The sequence below is a fragment of the Meles meles genome, chromosome 11 (assembly GCF_922984935.1).
Source record: "Meles meles chromosome 11, mMelMel3.1 paternal haplotype, whole genome shotgun sequence".
NCBI lineage: Eukaryota > Metazoa > Chordata > Mammalia > Carnivora > Mustelidae > Meles > Meles meles.
In genome coordinates, this window is record NC_060076.1 from 66746099 (window position 1) to 66764834 (window position 18736).

The following is an 18736-nucleotide window of genomic DNA, read 5'->3' on the forward strand; positions in this document are numbered from 1 at the left end:
GACTCCAGAAACAGAGCCACACAAATAGGCTCAACTGATTTTTGACAAGTATAGAAGCAATTCAGTGGAGGAATTTCAACAAGTGGTGCTGGTGTACTTAGGCATCAGCCTAAACATTACAGCTTACATAAAAACTAACTGAAAATGGATGAGGGACTTCAGTATAAAATGTAAAATTATAAAACTTCTGGGAAAAAATAAATCTTTAGAAATTAGAGCTAGGTAAAGAGTTCTTAGACTTGATACCAAAGCACAGTAAATACAAGGAGACAAAAATCTAGGGGCACCTGTGTGGCTTAGTCATTTGGGTGTCTGACTCTTGATCTCAGCTCAGGTCTTAATCTTGGAGTCTTTGGTTTGGGCCCCACATTAGACTACATGCTGGACGTGGAGCCTACTTAAAAAAAAAAAAAGGAACAAAAGTCTTAAAATTCAACAGTGAAAGCACAAACAACTCAATTAAAAAGTGGGCAAAAGATATGAATAGACATTTTACAAAAAACGACATATAGATGGTAAATAAGCACATAAAAAGATGTTCAGATCATTAGCCATCAGAAAAATGCCAAAAATAAAATCACAATGTGACATTAGCACACACCTATCAGAATGGCTCAAATTAAAAATAGAACACTAAATGCTGGTGAGGATGTAAAGTGGTTGGACTGCTTATACATTTCTGATAAGAATGTGGCAGTGCATCCGTTTTCACACCAAAGGCAAGTGCATTACTCTGTCACTCTGATACCAGCTTTGACAGTTACACTGTCTGTTGACTTCTCGTAGAAGTAATGACAGCTAGAAGACAGTATAACGAGATCTTTAAATGCCAGAGGGTGGGTGTGGGGAAGCTGTCATTCTTTTCAGAATAAGACATTTTCAGACAAAAAGTAAGAAAAATGTATCACCAGCTGACCCACAGTAAAGGAAATGCTAAAGTTGCTCTTTAAGAAGGAAAATGACCAAAATAATCTTCTACTGAAAAAATAGAAATCAATCCTGGTTTTATATTCTGCTTGTGCCAATGAATTCCAGCCCTGGCTGCACATCAGAATCACCAATGGAATTTTTTAAAATAACCACTATGTCCTTTTTTTCAGTAGGTTTGATGTGTGGCTTGGGGTCTAATGATACTGGTACCCAGCCTTGGGTGAGAAACAACTAGAACACTGGACTAGAATAATGCAGTGAGGTAGCAGAGTAGTAACTGTAGAATGAGAAGCAAGGGGCATCATGGCTAAAACTGAATAACTATTTCTTTCCTTTTCCTGGGCCTCCACCTTTACACTTTGTGTGTCTTAGTTGAAAACTTCCTATAGTTTCTCCTGTTCAAACCAGGTTCTGTCCCTGCCACCCATGTAGTCTGTCTCCCTTTCATCCTTTCTTTTCGGTCCTTTGTTCTCGTTCAGGCACTCGCTGCATTGTGACTTCATGTGGTAGTTGGCCGTTAGTTTCGGTCTCAGTGTTGTCTCTTCTTCCAGTCCGTCGTGCACGGTGTTGCCAACCCCATCGTCATAGAGCATAGATGATGCTACTGCCTTACTCAGAGACATTTTCATTGCTCTTCACCATCTACAAAATAAAGCTTCAATTTAATACTTGTTAAAAATACTAATCAAATCATTTTCCTTCTAAATGCCCTTCAGTTTCATCCTCTTTTGCTTGCAATAGCATCCCTAGTTCCTGTTACCACAGCCTGTTAGATCCTGTGTGATTGGAAGCCTGTTTTATCTCCATCCTATGGCATACCATTCTACCCCTGCTCACATGGCCTGGCATCACTGATCTTCTTAGGGTTTCTTCAGTAGCATTCTTTCTTGCCTTTGACCTGAATTTGCTGATCCATGGCCTGGAATGCTCTTCCTTTCTTTTCCTTCAGGTCTTGGTCATATGCTGTCTTTAGAGTTGCCTCAGTTCCTTCTCAACAGTAAACCCATTCTTTCTTCCCTGCTTTTTCTAGTCACAGCATCCTGATCACATCTCTTATCATTATCGTGTGCTTCTTTATTTACTCATTTCCTCTTCCTTCTCCCTTCACTGGAAGGTAAACTGCGAGTGCAGCAATCTATACTGGCTTGTTGACTCTTACATCTCCAAAGTGAGGTACACAGTAGGTGCTCAATAAATATCCACTTATTTTGAACATAGATACGCGATGATAAAGGTTGTATAGTAAAACAACTCTCTGGCAAGAGACTCTTTTTTTTTCCATTGGTGTAAACAGTACATGAATTTATCGTTTTTTGCTGAAATCCTCCTGCCTATTCCCATTCTCACATATAACATGCATGAATGGAGGTCAGGGAGTGTGGTAGAAAATGAAACTGTTTAGGAAAAGACTGACATCTGGGGGAATACAAGCTGGGAACAGAATTCCATAATTGTGCAAGTTCCAATAACCTTTACCTTCTGAGCATAGCTCTAGATCTCTGAAATTTCTGTAATGATCTTTATCTATTCTAAAATTATTAGTAATAAAAAAAATTCAGTCAAATTAACAGTATTTTTTGTTTAAAGGGCATGTCAGAAGGGGTTATAGTCACAACTTAAATTTGTGTTTCATTGTATAGTTTGTTCAACATAAATTCATTTAACAATCCCCTATAAAAAATATATCTTCATTTTGAAAATGAGAAAGTGACGCTCTAAATGTTAAGAAACATTTAGAAAGCTGGCTGGGTTATAAAACCAGGACATAGGTCTGTTTCATTATTGGGTTTCGCATCACTGGGGTATTGAGTTTCAGCTGAAAATATCTGTGGCAGGAACTAGAAACTGAACAGACTTGCTTGTCCTTAAATCCTGAAGTAAGTGAAGGTAACTGCTGCCAGGTCAATGGTCTCAACCATGTGATAGCTACCGAGGGACTGATCCCATTGTTCCCTGGATCGCCGTTCCATTAGATCAGTCTCATCAGAACTACTACTGCATTCAAAACTCACTGAATTTCTTTCTTTTTTTTTTTTAATTTCATTTATTTATTTGAGAGGGAGAGAAGGAAAGAGACCACAAGCAGGGGGAGGGGAGGAACAGAGGGAGAAGCAGACTGCCCGCTGAATAGGCAGCTGGATGTGGGGCTTGATCCTGGGACTCCACTATCATGACCTGCACTGAAGGCAGATGCTTAATTGAATGAGCCACCCAGGTGCTCCAACTCACAGAATTTCTCACTGTAATATTGTTTTGCCCCTGAGAGAGCTACATCCTGACACTCCTTCTTGCTGCCCTATGGAAAATGGGTCGGGGTCGGGGGGCAAGAATAAAAAGACAGCAGATAGGAGGCTGTGACATTAGGTGAGAGGCCATAGTGGATAGGATCAGAGGGAAAACGGTGGCCCTGGAGAGAAGTACATGGGGCAGAGTGAATGTGAGGTGTAACTGACAGCTGATTGATCCGATAGGGAGGGTGAGGGGGAGGGTATGAAGGATAAATTGATGGTAACGGCTAAAATTTTGACTTAAACAACCATGTGGATGGTGAAATTTACCCAGACGACAAAAATGAAAACGTGATTTGGGGAAGGTTGGAATAACAGTAGTCTTAGAATTGTAAAATATGAGATCTCTCTTCCACAAAGATACCAAGTAAGCTGGTTGCGTATTTGAATCTGGAGCATAGGGGAAGGAACAGGGTTGGAGCTAGAATTTTGGAATGTGTTGTAGCCACCCAACAAGAGTGAGATGGGCCTCCTAACACCCCTGGTTCTTATATATAGATCAGTGGTCTCACACTGAAACCAAAAGGGCACCACACCCATATGAAGAGGGTATGAGAAGTTTAAAATGTGTATGACGTGACTTTCTAGGGAGATCAGCACTGGCTCCCTAGCTGTTCCAGAAGTGACTTGAGGGACCTTGAAGAGGAGGCTGGTTTGGCTTTTATGGTGGTTATAGGATGAGCTTGGGCAGGAGTTGTCTTGTGTAGACTGAGGCTTTTGAAGTTTGCACTTTGCACTGGGGCCACAGGAAGGAACACGAAGGCCTTCTTGTCAGCTGTCCAGATATGGGGCAGAAGGGGGGAAAGGGAGCAGTGGGACTTGAAAGCTGTCAGCAAACAGACATGAAAAGTAGATTTAAAGGCTTTATAAAAGAAGACTTAAGTAATTAACAGTATCTAAAATGATAGAACAAAGAAAAGATCTCCTGGGGGTTCACTGAGCTCTGAGGACTCCCAGGACTTGAGGAAATACTAGCAAACAAGACTGGATGAGGAGAGAAACTGTAGTACAGTATGCTACCAGCTAAGACAGAAAGGTTTCAGGCACGTGGAAGCCAGGGACACCATACGCCCACCTGTGCGCCCTGCAGCACCACTGCATGTGCGGGGCAGGGGAGTGTGTACTGGAGGCATGCAAAATGGCAGCGCTGGGAGGAGTCAACACCTAGGATACCACTGAGGAGGTGAGCAGCATGGGGGTAGAGGTGGGACCATTGGTTTCATCATGGCCTTGGGATCAGTGAATTGGTAGAGGCAGAAGCCATGTTAGAGAAGATGGGGGAGTGAATGCAAGGGGGGAAATAGAGAAGGCAAGTTTAGAAAGCTTTCTCAGGGAATTGCTAAATGCAGAGGAAAGAAATGGGCAGTCATTAGAAGGAGGGAGGTGTTGGATCAAGAACTTTTTTTTTTTTCAAGTTAGAGATCTTGGAGCATGGTTATAAACTGATGTGAACAGTCCAGTGATGGTGCCAGAGACAACGAGGATCGCTGCTGTAGAGTCCTGGCAAGGAGGGGAGGAGAGGGGGACAGAGCCCAAGTGGACAACTTCACTTTATAGGAGCAGAGACACGCTTCTTCATCAGAATGGGGGAAAGACAGAAAACAGGACTGTTCATGTAGGTGAGTTTATGAACTGGTTGGTGATGACATGAGAGAGCTCCTTGCTAATTGCTATTTTCCCAGCTATATATGAGATGAGGTCCTCCGCCAAGAGTTGTAGGAAAGGGGCTGTGGTGTGATGCGAATGGAGGAGATATGAAATAATTACTCAGAAAGTTGTGGAGCAAATCGACCAGGAAACATAGGAGAGCCGTGCGGCAATGCCAGGCCCATTCAAGGCTTGTGGTCATGAAGTCCGAGCCAGAGCAGGCGGCTCTGGTGTCTGATGTTCTCACCAGTGTTGGCTGTCTGGGCTCTGGGGAAGAGAAGGTAGAAGGCTCTTGTCAGGATTGGGGTTTCACTTGGCAGGCACCACAGCACTTAGGGCTGGGGGTGGCAAGCAGGGAGCTGAGGGTGCTTGCAAAGGAGTGATCGTTTAAGCTTGGCAAGGTAGTTACTAAGCACGTGACCTACTTACGGTAAATGTAAAGCATACATTTCTAGGTTTGCCTACCTCTGTCTTTCTATATTATGTGATCATAGGTATATTTTAGTGCTATTGTTTGAATCATTCATACTGCTGTCTTAGTTCAGGCTTATTTTCCAAAGCCTTTTGATTTTGGTTTTTGGAAAACCAACTGTATTCCACCGCCCCCCCCCCCCCCGGAACTAATGAGTGAGCAACCAAGAGGTTCACTAAGCAAAAGTAAAAGTTGCAGACTTTGTTATGATTGGATCTGTGTTTGGAAATTCTGTGAATTGTGTTATGTCAGCATCCTGCTCAAGGAATAGGCTATGTAAACAATGGGTGTTGCACAGTTCTATGAATGAGCAGCCTTCCGTCTCGCTTACATACTTAACCACTGCAATTCTCCAGATTTCTGAGTGTTTATTTCATAGTAAAAAGGGCTCTAAAAATACCAGGCCAGTTAGGTTTTTATTGTAGATCATTTCATTTAAACTGCAATGGGACACATAAAGTTTAAGAAGAAAAAAAAAAAGCATTGAAGGCATAATTTTGAAGGAAAAGCTACAGAAGTCTGTGGTAATTTGTTTTGGCTGTGGATGTGAAAGTGCAAAAGAGATGTGAATAACTTCGTTTCATCTTTTGAGAGAGCAGTTGGTACATTTAATTGATGTACAAAGGATTTGAATAATAGCACACCAGAATGTCCAAATACTATGCCAGGCTGAGAATATTGCATATACCAAATTTTACAGTAAAAGAAATTCTCCTGTTGAAGTTGATTTTCAGTATATTCATAATTTCTTATTTACAGTATTATGTTTTAAAATTGCAAAGGCATGTCAGATGCTAACTTTGAATGTTCAGAGTGAAATGAGAAAAGGATTAGGATAGATTAAGCTTTAGGACAAGAGACCACAAGTCATGCAGGGGAAGATTAATAGTTGGCATATGAGAGCTGGACTTAAAAACATTACACAGTGGAGCACTACAGGGAGTAGAAGTTAGTAGGAAACAAAGAGATCATCTGTAGAGAAAATAGACCCAAACACTTGATTGTTTTAGCCTACCAGGTAACAACAATCTTAGGGATATAAGTTGTATTGATTATGAAGATTTAAACATAGGGACAGGAATAATAAGTACAAAGAAGACTAATGTTTTGCCTTTCAGTGGGTGGGAATTTTTGCCTTCTAGGAACCCTGACCTTCTTCATTGGGCTTGTGGACTTCCCTGACAATGTCCTCTCCCCAGAAGCAAAGATAGCTGGAGTGGGAAGGAGGGTGTTTTGAAAATGAGAATGAGGTCATTATATGAGGGAGGCAGGGGCAAGAGCCAACAGGGGTTTTTTTAATGGAGAGGACCACATGAACAACGTCAGCTTGTATGCATCCTGGAGCTGTGGCCACAGTGACAACACACTTGCCTTCCTGGAGAGTGCAGCTTGTGTCTCTAATTTGGGAACATTGCAAATATTTAACTTTGATATAAGTGATTTTTAATGTTTGATTTGTAGGCAAACAGATTATGAGACAGAATGCACCAAAGACACCTCTCTCTCTCTGTCTCTCTCTCTCTTCCTAATAAGGGTAACTTCTAGACATTTGGCCTGTCGCAAAGAAATTCAGTCAGCCCTGGCACTGAACCATGAGAATTAACATTTATTTAGCACTTACTGTGAGCCAGGTCTCTAGCCAGGTGATTTTCGTACAAGATTTCTTTCAGTCCTCCTAGACTTGAGAGGTATTATTTTCTCCATTTCAGAGATAATTTAGAAACTGAAGCTTAGTGACAGTAAGTGATATTTTCCAGTGAGCAAGAGTTCCCTGTTGAACCTAAGAATGTCTGACTCCCAAGTCCTAGGATGTTTCCACTCCAAAGTACTCTCATTCAGCTTCTCAAGTAATCTTGCACAGGATGGTCTAAAGCTTGTTTGGCTCACTGTTACAGTAGATTTTGGACCAGAGAAGGATTAACTCCAGCAAAGGTAGGGAAGTGATTGGATGACCTGGGCTTCTCTCTGTCTTGATTTCTTCCCCATTGCGTGGGAGATGAATATACATAGTGTTTGGGCGTGGGCAGGTGCTAGGGTAGTAACCCTTAAACTTCACAATGCAGTGAGGTGGGTGCTGATCCTGCTGGAAAAACTCCATACCTAGCTAGAGGTTTTGAGTCAGTGGAATGTCTACGTGGTGATGAGAACCCAGATGATTCTGGTTGAGGTGTGTGTCTACACATCACACCAGGAGAAACACTGAGGTAGATCACCCTGTTTTCACTGGCTCTTCCTTGGTCTCTTCATCCATTTCTCACCTGATCATGAGATGATAAGCCTAGGAGTGGTAGGCCCACTGTCAGATAAGTATATGTAAGACTGGGGCAGGAGGTGGACCGTGACCATAATGATGAAGAGAGAGAAGGTTAAAGTTACCCCAAACCCAGGAGCAGGGTTCCTTGGCTGGCTGTCCTAGTCTCTCCTTACTCAAACTGAGATTGAGCAGAGCAGCTGCCGACGATCAGGGATGTGCTTCGAGCCAACACTGCCATGCGTGTGCCTCACTTAGTTTTGTAACAAACATCAATTTTACCACCTACATTTTATAGAAATGGGAACTAGGGAAGTCTGACAGTTTTTTTAAAAAAATTACCGCAAGATCATATAACTAGAATCAAAGTCTGTTTAATTTTAAAATCCCACAACCTTTTCCTTTCCTTTATTTTTTAAATTACACAAATAATACGTCAATATAGTCTCATAAACCAAAAAAAAATCAAACAATCCAAATATAGGAGGCTTCTCCCAATCCCATACCCCTCCACAGAAGTAATCTCTGGTATCAACAGACTGTACAGATAGTCCCTGACTTTTAATGGTTCAACTGACAATTTTTTTACTTTATGATGGTACAAAAGTGATACACATTCAGTAGAAACCATACATCAGAATTTGAATTTTGATCTCTTCCCAGGCTAAGGATATGTGTACGGTCCTCTCACATGATGCTGAGCGGCCACAGCTCCCATCAGCCAGCGATCACTAGGGTGAAGGACCTGTAACACTGACAACCATTCTGTATCCACACAGCCATTCTGCATTTCACTTTCAGTAGAATATTCCATAATTTACATGAGATAGTCAATTTTTATTATAAAATGGGCTTTGCATCAGGTGATTTTGCCCAACCACAGGGTAATGTAAGTGTTCCGAACGCAGTTAATTAGGGATGTTAAATGCACTTTCAACTTAACGATATTTTCAGCTTATGATATGCTTATTGGAACATGACCTTATCATAAGTTGTGGAAGGTCTATAGATCCTTCCAGTCTTTGCATTTATATATGAAAATACATTAACTTTTTGGTTTCTTTTCATATAAAGGGAGTAACACTGCATGTATTATTCTGTAACTTACTTTCTTCACGTAATACTAACTCCCATAGTTATTTCCATATCAGTAAGAGTCTTCTTTATATTACCAGTACTCATCTTTGTACCAGATAGCAGGAACATGCACAAAGTATAATCCAAACTAATTTTAAAAAGCAGGCATGTGTTTAAACCAGAGTTTCTTAGCTGGGACTGTTTTGCTCTTGAGGAGGTTTGGCAATGTCTGGAGAGATTTTTGGTTATAACTGGGGGCGGGGGTTGCTACTGGCATATAGTCGGTAGAGGCCAGGGAAGCATCAGACAACCCCCCACATCAAAGAATTGTGGGGCCCAAAATGTCAACAGTGCAGAGACTGAGAAAAACCTACTCATCTTAAGGGTATTTCAGCAGCCTCCTGGAGGGCTTGATCGATACATAGTTTCTCAGCGCTAACCTTTACTTAAAAGAGTGCCCAGTAATAAATCCATTTGTTTTAAATAGTAGGATTTCAAGTTTTCTGAAGAAGAAAGCAATTATGCTCTGGCCTCTTCCCTGATTTGCAATCATATTTGAACTTTTAAACCTCACAGTGTGTGGCTTATGAAAATTGCAAAATAATCAATGACTAGTTATTGAATATTGCACCCTAATTTCTTGAACCATGCTTCCCCACGTAGTAGGGAAGGGGGTTTCTCAACACGTTTTATGTGGTTAGTTTCCCTTCTGTAGTAAATTGCTCTGAATTAAACTTTGTCCACTTTGGCTTGAGTAGATACTGATTCTATAAAATTAGAAATCATTTAGCAGTTTCAATATTAAATTGAAATAAAAGGAACTGTGGTAATTGCAGATCTATTAGACTGAACCTTCCATGCCCAAATAAGACTAATAAGTGAGACTGGAGGAAACAAATTGTCGGGTTCCAGATTGGGAGTTGGCATTATTTAGGCTAATTTATTTAGACTGCTATCTTGTGTTGAAGGAAATAATGTATAAGTTCTAAGCTTGTGCTGCTTTCATCCCTTAAAAAGTCTATTTATTACCACTTTGCTAAAGTATGCATAATCACAAATATTTGCAATGAAAATGAGGGGGGTTTTCTCAAAATGATTTTAAATTAAACATGTCTGATTTTTAGAAGGAACATACTAGAAATAAAATTATATCATTTATTTTTGATTTGGATTGCAGATTATTCTAGTACCTGGTGGTACGCCAGTTACATTTGCAAGCTACATTTTGAAATATTTTTAAATTCTTAATTTATAGAAATAAAAAAAATACTATTGAGACTTAGAAAATGTTTTTAATTTACAGAATTCTAAATAACTTTTCATGCAATTTATATCTTAGTTCCTTTATAGTTTTATGAAGAGCAGTGGGTATGTATTATAACATAACATGAAAACAGTCTTCCTTATAATTTTAGATATTAAGGATTTCAAATTTTAGAAGAGTTAGCAGTGAAACTACATCATTGTAGTGGTACTTTTTTGCTGAGAAGTGTCAGTATTATGGGTGCTTCAGACTAACAGGCACAGAATAATTGCGATGGTGTAAAATATTTAATTTGCTTTATCCCACTTTGTCTCTTAGAACCTTCATCCAGAAATAATTTGCAGAATTTGTAGTTTCTGCCCTTTGTATATGTATCCCTGATCAACACCTTGTTTAGTGTGCCTGCTTTTGAACTTCAGAGAAGTGGAGTTTTGCTGTGCATTTGTTTCCATAATTTTATTCTTTGCCTTAACATGTGCTGTGCTTGCTTTTCTGTGTAAGTCTTAGAAAAACTTCTGAAGTTCCACCAAAAAAAACTATTTAGGATTATTAATAGTACTGCATTGAGTCTCTGTGACAGAGAATTTACATCTTTATGATACTGAATTTTTCTTGCTGAGGCCACAGTATTTCTCTCCATTTAGGCAGGTCTTTAATATATGTTTTAAAATTTTGTGACATTTATCTTCTTTGTTATTTTGTCATGTAGTGCCATGCACAGAGCACTGCTGGTCCAGTTTGCTTTATAGAGGGCAACTTTTCTTCTTTTTCAGTGAAGTAATATGTTTAGGCAGTGCTTATATGTTGGTCTACATTCTAGATGGTATTTGTTGTCAAGGGAAATGATGGTTTAAGATTGTGAAAATTGGCCAGTTTTCACTAAGGTATATAATTGAGGAAAATATAAATCACTTTCAGGGATTTAATTAATTGTAAATTTTAACATTAAAGTGTAACAAACAGGATAATAACATAAATGTTTTACTAGATGTTTATATAAAATGCCATGAGAATATGAAAAAAGAAGTGACTAATTCAGTATTTGGGCACAGGTATTGTATATGGTAAATGAACCTGTCCAGTATTCAAAATGGCATCAGTTCTATTGACCAAGAACTGAATAGACCAGATGCTTTTGTACAAGCTTAAGAGAAGATTAAACATGTGCTATACCTCTAGGATTAAATTTTTTGGTCAAAAATAACCGAATAAATTGGATTAAATTAGCAAAAGCTTTGTTTTGCCATTCAAGTTTGCAGGAAAATGTTTTTAAAATGTGTAGCTATGCATTACAGTTTTTATTCAAGGATAGTCAAGACAGATTTGTGATTTTCCAGTGCCCCTTTCAGCAGAGATGGTCCCTGCTGCTGCTTCTCCTTGTCCCTTCTGGGTGCTCTCTTAACTGTGGTACTTAGTAGCCCCAAAGCAGCATATTATTCAGTGAAACTACATTCACACAGGTGTGCCATGCTCCAGTCAGTGTTACCAAATTAAGTAAACCCCTTTGAAGTAAAAGCACTTAAGCAATGTCATGTTTTTTCCATTCTTCTGTGGGTGTTCTATGGGCTGAAACTTAGGAAAGCAAATTGTGAAAAGGAAAATTTATCATTTTATACTGTAACGAGGTCACAGAGGGATCCTGCAGTAATTATATTGTTCAGTAACTATAAATGAGCAATCCATTCTATTTATTTTTATTCTGCAAGTGTTTATTGAATGCCTAGTGTATGCAAAGCGGAGGGCTAGTTAACAATTGCTGTAGGGAGTATGAAGATAGAAAGACCCTTTCTAGGGGAGCCTGTGGCTAATGACTAGAGGAGGAAAAGGATAACTACAGTGTGAGGCAGAACTTGGTAGGCACTGTCAAAGAAATACAGATTTCAGGAGAATCTGATCTCCTGTAAGAACTGGATCAGGAGTCTTGGAGAAAGATTTTGAAAGATGTGTAATTTTGGCAGTCAGAAATGTGTGGACGTTGTGGGTTTTCTTAGGAGAAAAAAAATGGTCCAGAGGTGGGAATGTGGTGACCAGCAGGGCTGGCCAAATTGCAGGGATTGAAGGACCAGGAGAGAGAAGTTTGACCAGGTGGGCTGAGGCCCCCATCCAGGGCAAGGCGGGGAGGGGGTGGCGGCAGGACTATGCTTAGGCATGCAGCAAAGGCTGAGAGCAGGAGGAATGGCAAGAGCATTTCCCCAGGTGTCTCTGCCCTGCCTACCATGGCCTCCTTCACTCTGCTTCTCTCTGCTCCTTCCCTAGTGGTTTTCTCTGTCTGTCTCATCACACAGCCTCTCTTTCTCTCTTTCCCTGCCTCCTTCCCCTCACTCTTTCTGTCCGAAACCAACTGTCAGAATCAGCTCAGAAGTCATCATCTCTGGGAGCATTCTGAAACCCTACAGTTGGAATTAATCATTATTTCCTCTGTTCCCACAGTGATTTTCTTACCCCGTTGTTGTAGCACTCGCTGCATTCTGCCTTATATTATGGCTGTTTCCATCTCCATCTTCCTTCCTTGGGCTGTAGGGACTTCTTATCCCAACCACTTAATAGCATGGCTTGAATATACATCACATTCAGTGTGTTTGTTGAATGAATAAAGGATCCTTGTTTACAAACAGTTTTTATTTATATTATGTATAAAGAGCTAGATGCAATAGAGACCAAAGTGTTGGAAATTCTAAAAGACTTAATGATCAGATGAAGAAATTGTTTGGAGAAGCATGAAATATGTGCTCTGTCTCAGTCCAAGAAGATTGACCACAGTTTGGCTCTCCTAGCCTGAGCAGAAACCACAGTCCTTCTTCCACAAGCCAATCCTGTGCCAAACCACAGCCTCATTGCTCCAACTTTCCTAACCCGCCTGTAAATGTGCTGCTTGTTACAAGATGCAGCAGATATAGTGAGGTGAGGACAGAAGAGAACACCTGAAAACAAGGGCAGTCGATTTTCCTCTGATTTGTTTAAAAATTTCTCTCCTTATGAAATTTCACCTTCATGGTATGAGCAGTTTAAAATGTCTTTTCAAACATTAGCAGTTCTTAAAACTCCTGCATGAATCAAAATTGGGCTTCAAATGTTTTGTACACTGCTGTGTTTGTTCCTACACCCTCCACCCTTAAGGATTTTAGATCACAAGTCAGGGGGATGTATTTGCACGTTTTCTCTATGCCCTTCAAGTCAGAACCTGCGTGTTTACATTCGCATCCTTTTTGTGGATGCTGATTTCTGTATTCAGAAACGCCGTTCTTCATCAGTTCATTAGTAAAATGAGAGGACTGAAATAGAGGATTTCCAAGATTACTCTGTCAGTATTTACAAAATAATCAATTAGCATATTACAGTAGGAATGAATTTTTGTCCAAGGGTCGGGTGCCCACAGAATCTTTAATGGTTTTCGGTTTAGACTTGTTAGCCACTAGGTGGCGGTAAAAAGAATTCTTAGATAGGAGAAGTGCTTATCAAATTTTAAGTTTACTTTAAAAGAGATATTTGAAAGTCTAGGGTTTGAGGTGTCTGTTCTGAAGTTATGTAACCATATCCAGGCCTCAGTATGTTGTTTCTGAGGACCTATGCTTATTTTACCAGGAAAAAAACTCTTGTGGCCCTCCATAACAATTCTTACTGGGAATTATGGGGAAAAACAGACATAAGTTAAAGCATGTAATTTTGTTTTACAAAACATTTTCTGTGATAAAAAGTAAGCCATAAAGAGTCTTATGCTGAGAACCAATCAGATTTGCATTGTTATGACAAAAACCAATTCCTGTTGCCTCATGTAGAGTAGATATAGGGAGATTCCTTATATAAGTTTTGGCCATAGAGTAAGTAACCACCTTTGGTAATTGTGGAAACTTTGGAAATACAGGTAGTTGAAAGAAGAAATTTTAAATCACTGCTAGAAAAAAAAAATCTGTCTTAACTATTTGTTATATTTCTTCTCAGCACTGTCCATAAACAATTAAAATCACGTTGAACATACAGTTTGATACCTTGCTTTTTAAATTAATATTACATAGTCTTTTCCTGTATAATTAAATATCTTTTTCAACACAATTCACACTGTTGCATAGACTATAATGAATTCAGCCAATCCAGTGTTGTGTGGGGTACTTGGGTTGCTTCTAGTTTTTCACTGTAATAAGTCATGCTGCTGTGAACCTAAAACTTTCATTAAGATATATTCTTGGAAATTAAATTACTGAGTAAAAGGATATGAACCATAATGCTTTGGCTACATTTATCATCAAATGATTTCCCAGAAAGGCTTTACAGATTTGTGCTCCCAGTAGGGACAAAGTGCCCCTCTCACCACATCCTTGCCAACACTGAGTAATATAGTTTGGGGGTTTTCTTTGTTTGTTTTTGTTTTTTAAACAGGTGGTGGGGCAGGGAACTAATACTTACAGCATTTGATTTTTTAAAAATCAGTTTCTAACGATATCATTTTAGGAATTTAGGCCAGGACAGGTCTTCCAATTAAGTTGTTTTCATTTTTCCAAGACCTTAAATGTTATATTCAGTTTACATAATGCAAGCATTGTGAATACTATCGAGGGAACTGTTTATGGCTATTTTAAACATTACTCAGGAATTATTTACAATCCCTAGTTGCACCCTCTGAATCTACTGAATGTCCTAGGTTTTTTGTTTTTGTTTTTTCTTTTTCTCTCCTTTTCTTTTCTTTCTCTCTTTTTTCTTTCTTTCTTTTTTTTTCTTTTCTTTTTTTTTAACTTTCATTGGCTCAGCTGCCAAAGTAACTCATGCACTTTTAGGAAACCAACCTCCTTGCATTGGTCCAAGGCCCAGGATGTGAGTGCTTCTGGGAGGCACTGGATTTATAGGGGAAAGTCTTGGCATGGTTTTCCTTAAGATCTACAATCTTAACTGATCTCTCTTACAGCCTTGAAATTGGTTTCCTTCTATTGTACACACACTATTACTTTTTATACCAACTAAGCTTGTAGTATTTTGTGCTTTAATTCTTTAAGGGTCAATCATGTGAATTATGACAGCAGCTACCTGTTTATAGGTGGTTTAATTGAAACTTGCTTTATTAAATTTTATTAAAAACTTGATTTATGGAATTTTAAGTGAGATCCCATACTTAAAGAACTTAGCACAGTATTTCACAAATGGAAAGCATTCCATAAATTTTAGTTGTCTTAATTGTTAGAAAGAAGTGGCTTTTAACCAGGTCTGGAGGAACCTTCATGACAGAGGGACTAGAACATCCTAAAGTCCTTAGGGGCCAAAGAGCCTGTAGCCTGTGTGGCTCCAAACAAGCTAGTGAGGGAAAGTCAGCCCTAGTGGGGCGCTTAGCTTTGGGAATAAGTTTAGGCTTTACCTGGAGACTAATTGAGAGCCATAAAGGTCATAAGGCCAGCAATCACATTTACATTGTTATGTAAGAAAATGATTCCAGGGACACCTGGGTGGCTCAGTTGGTTAAGCGGCTGCCTTTGGCTCAGGTCATCATCTCAGGGTCCTGGGATCAAGTCCCACATCAGGCTCCCTACGTGGCGGGGAGCCTGCTTCTCTCTCTGCCTCTGCCTGCCACTCTGCCTTCTTGTGTTCTCTCTTTCTCTGACAAATAAATAAAATCTATTTAAAAACTCCAAAACTGTAAGTCATCAAAAAAAAAAAAAAAAAAGAATAAAAAAAGAAAACTATTCCATCCACCTGTGGAGAGTGGTTACAGGGAAGTTCCTTACAAGGTTTGGCCATAAAATAAGTAACCAGCCTTGGGCGCATTATTTAAGCTAAGTGTATTTTAGTTTCCTCATCTCCAACACAGATTACATACTCATAGCATAAACTGTGAATTGTTATTTGTCATATGAACAGCTCTTAGTGCTTTAAATGTTTGTTAAATAGAATGCTGAAAGTCTGATGGCAGAAAGTTAACCACTTCCGACGGCCATTCCTCCATCTAGCTTACCTCCACCAGTTTTTATTAAAAACTTGATTTATGGAATTTTAAGTGAGATCCCATACTTCCATCTAGCTTACCTCCACCGTGGAAAACCCAGACTGCCCCCAGTTCAGAGTCCTTGGCCCAGCCTCTTTCCAAACCAAGCCCAGCTTCCTCCCTCCCCATGTTGAGTCTGATGTGGGTGCCTGCAGGTGGATGTGCATATGCTGGCCAGGCCTGGCTGGCCTTTTCTTCATTGGAGCCCCTGCATGGCACTTCACATAGTCAGGCCCCAGTTTCCACTTACATGATGTAGGCTTCCTGCTGGAGTAAGCTATGCAGAACTCACCTGTACACACCGCTCCTCAAAGGATGGCACACTGGCTGTAATTTACCTCCCCTGGCTTTGCCGGCCTGACCATGACTGCTTACTCTCAGCCAGATTGCACTTGATGGTTGAAACCAACTGGGCTGTCCTCAGTTCCTGTTCGCTTTCTGTATTTATAAAGGACAGCTTTGAACTGAAAGAGAGAAAAAGACAAATAATATGCAAATGGCTTCCACCCAGCCTTTTCTTTTTCACTCTGGTAAAAAGCCTCTTAAGTATTTTATTTATTTTTAAAGATTTTATTAATTTGAGAGAGAGAAAAAGAGATAAGAGAGAGAGCAGAAGATGAGAGCAGAGGGAGAAGCAGGCTCCCCACTGAGCAGGGGGCTGATGCGGGGCTTGATGTGGGCATCTATCCTAGGATCCTGGGATCCTGACCTGAGCTGAAGACAGACATTAACCAATGAGCCATCCAGGTGCCCTGATCTCTTAAGTATTTTATACCTTATAAGAAGTTTGCTTTTAACCATCTATATATCTGTTTTTCTCCCCCCTTGTGACTTATATTTGTAAAGTCATGTGATAGATGTTGCTGGTTTTTTAAAATATCATCAATATCTTTTGCTAAGTAATTAGTAATGTATCAAAGGCAGTTTAACTTGCTATAAGTTTTTCCTGTTTTGAAATAGTAAATGGGATTGCATGCAGGGACAGCAGTTTTTAACTTGCATGACTTAGTAGTGTTGCCTGGAGTCCTGTTTTGAGGATCATGAGGCAAGTCTGAGCTCACAGGGAGAAAGTACCTGGTCTGCAAGAAAGGGCGCATACCAGATCAGGGTAGAATTCTCCCTGGAAGGAAGGACGGCTGTAGAACTGGTGGGGAAAAGGAGAGATGGCACCGAAGGCTTCCTTGGTGTTTCTAATGCTTGTTAAATGTGATGATGGGTGAAATTTGTTATATTATTTTGTGTCTTTTTGAGTATGTGAAACAGTTCATGATAAAATTGAAATGATGCCATCGACTGTGGGCATTACTGGTAAGTTTGTTATCCTGGTTTGGTGGGGCCTACACTTGACTGAGGTAATAACATCCTCTTTCCCTGGATTCAGTGGTCCTCCAGGTATTTGTTTGTGGACTCATACGTTTAAATGCACATAGTTTATTTTATCTCATAATGTGTACTTATAAAATGTAGTACAGGACATTAAAAAGAATAAAATGGCTCTTTCCCTGTAAATATACTAAAAACCATGGGGTTGTACACTTTAAAGAGTAAATTTTATAGTATATGAATTGTATCTCAGTAAAGCTGCTGTTGAAAAATAGTTCCAAATACAACACTTTTCCAAAAAGTAATTTTTTTCTATTATAATAGTATTACACATACACACATAGGAAACTGGAAAATGTATTAAAGTAGAAAAAATATATATACTCATAATAGCACCACCTCAGAGACTGTTAACATTTGGTGATAGTTTCTTCCAGTATTTTTCATTTCCATGTATGGATTATTTTTTATATTGATGAGATTGTTGCTGTGTATTAACATTTGCATCTTCCTTTCTTCATTTGATATTGTAATATAACCATTTAAAATGCTCTCATAAAATCTTTATAAACATTTTAATGGTTTACAATGAACCACTGCATGAAGGCTTTATAAATTAATCAGTTCCTGCTGTTAGACATTTTTCACTCTGAGAAATAACATTGTAATGAACATCTCTGAGTATAATCCCCATCATCATATTTGGATTTATTTCCTTAAACAGATACATGAAAAGTTATGAATGCTTTTAAATGCTTTATTTCCTTAAACAGATACGTGAAAAGTTATGAATGCTTTTAAAAACCTTTAATATGTATTTTCAAATTGCTCTCTATAAGGCAGGACTCTACTAAGCTATAAAGGCACCTTTGTTCAGGTTATAAACCTCTGGGCAGACTAGCCCTGGCAGTCCAAGCTTGGGGTGGGTAGGGAGCCGTGTTACACACACTTAGACCCTCTGGGGGTGCCTCAGTGTGGTTCAGAGCAGCAGGACGTAGGGATACCCATTTATATTTCAGTAGCTCACACAGAGTACCTGTTTCAGAGAACCCAGATTAGCATTCGGTATTGAGGGTGAACATTTATCAGTGTGTTTCTTGCGCATTTGTATTTCCTTTTACGAATTATCTGTTCATACTCATTTTTATGTTCTTAGTGTTATAAGAACAACCAATGATTTGCTCTCTTGATTCTCAGTTTACAAAGTTCTTCCCCATTCAGATGCCTGAAAAGTACTTACGTTTTCTTATTACTTCATTTTTGCATTGATCTCTTTACATTGATGTTTAACATTACATCAAATTCAAGTATATTTTGATGAATAACATAAGGTACATTTCTAATTTTTTTTTCAAATAGCATTTCTGTGTAACACCATTTATTGCATCATCTTTGCCTAGTAATTTGTGGTCTGTTTCTTGTCATGTGTTAAGTTATTATAGCTACTTTGATAAAAATATTTTGCTGAGTTTAAAAACAGTAAATATCACACTCTTTATTTTTAATAAGATTTTATTTA

The 18736-nt window shown here is 39.2% G+C and overlaps 1 protein-coding gene across 3 annotated transcripts in view; it reads left to right on the plus strand.

Moving 5' to 3' along the window:
* FANCC (FA complementation group C) overlaps positions 1-18736 on the plus strand; it is a 283214-nt gene that overhangs the window by 157625 nt on the left and 106853 nt on the right. The window lies entirely within an intron of this gene.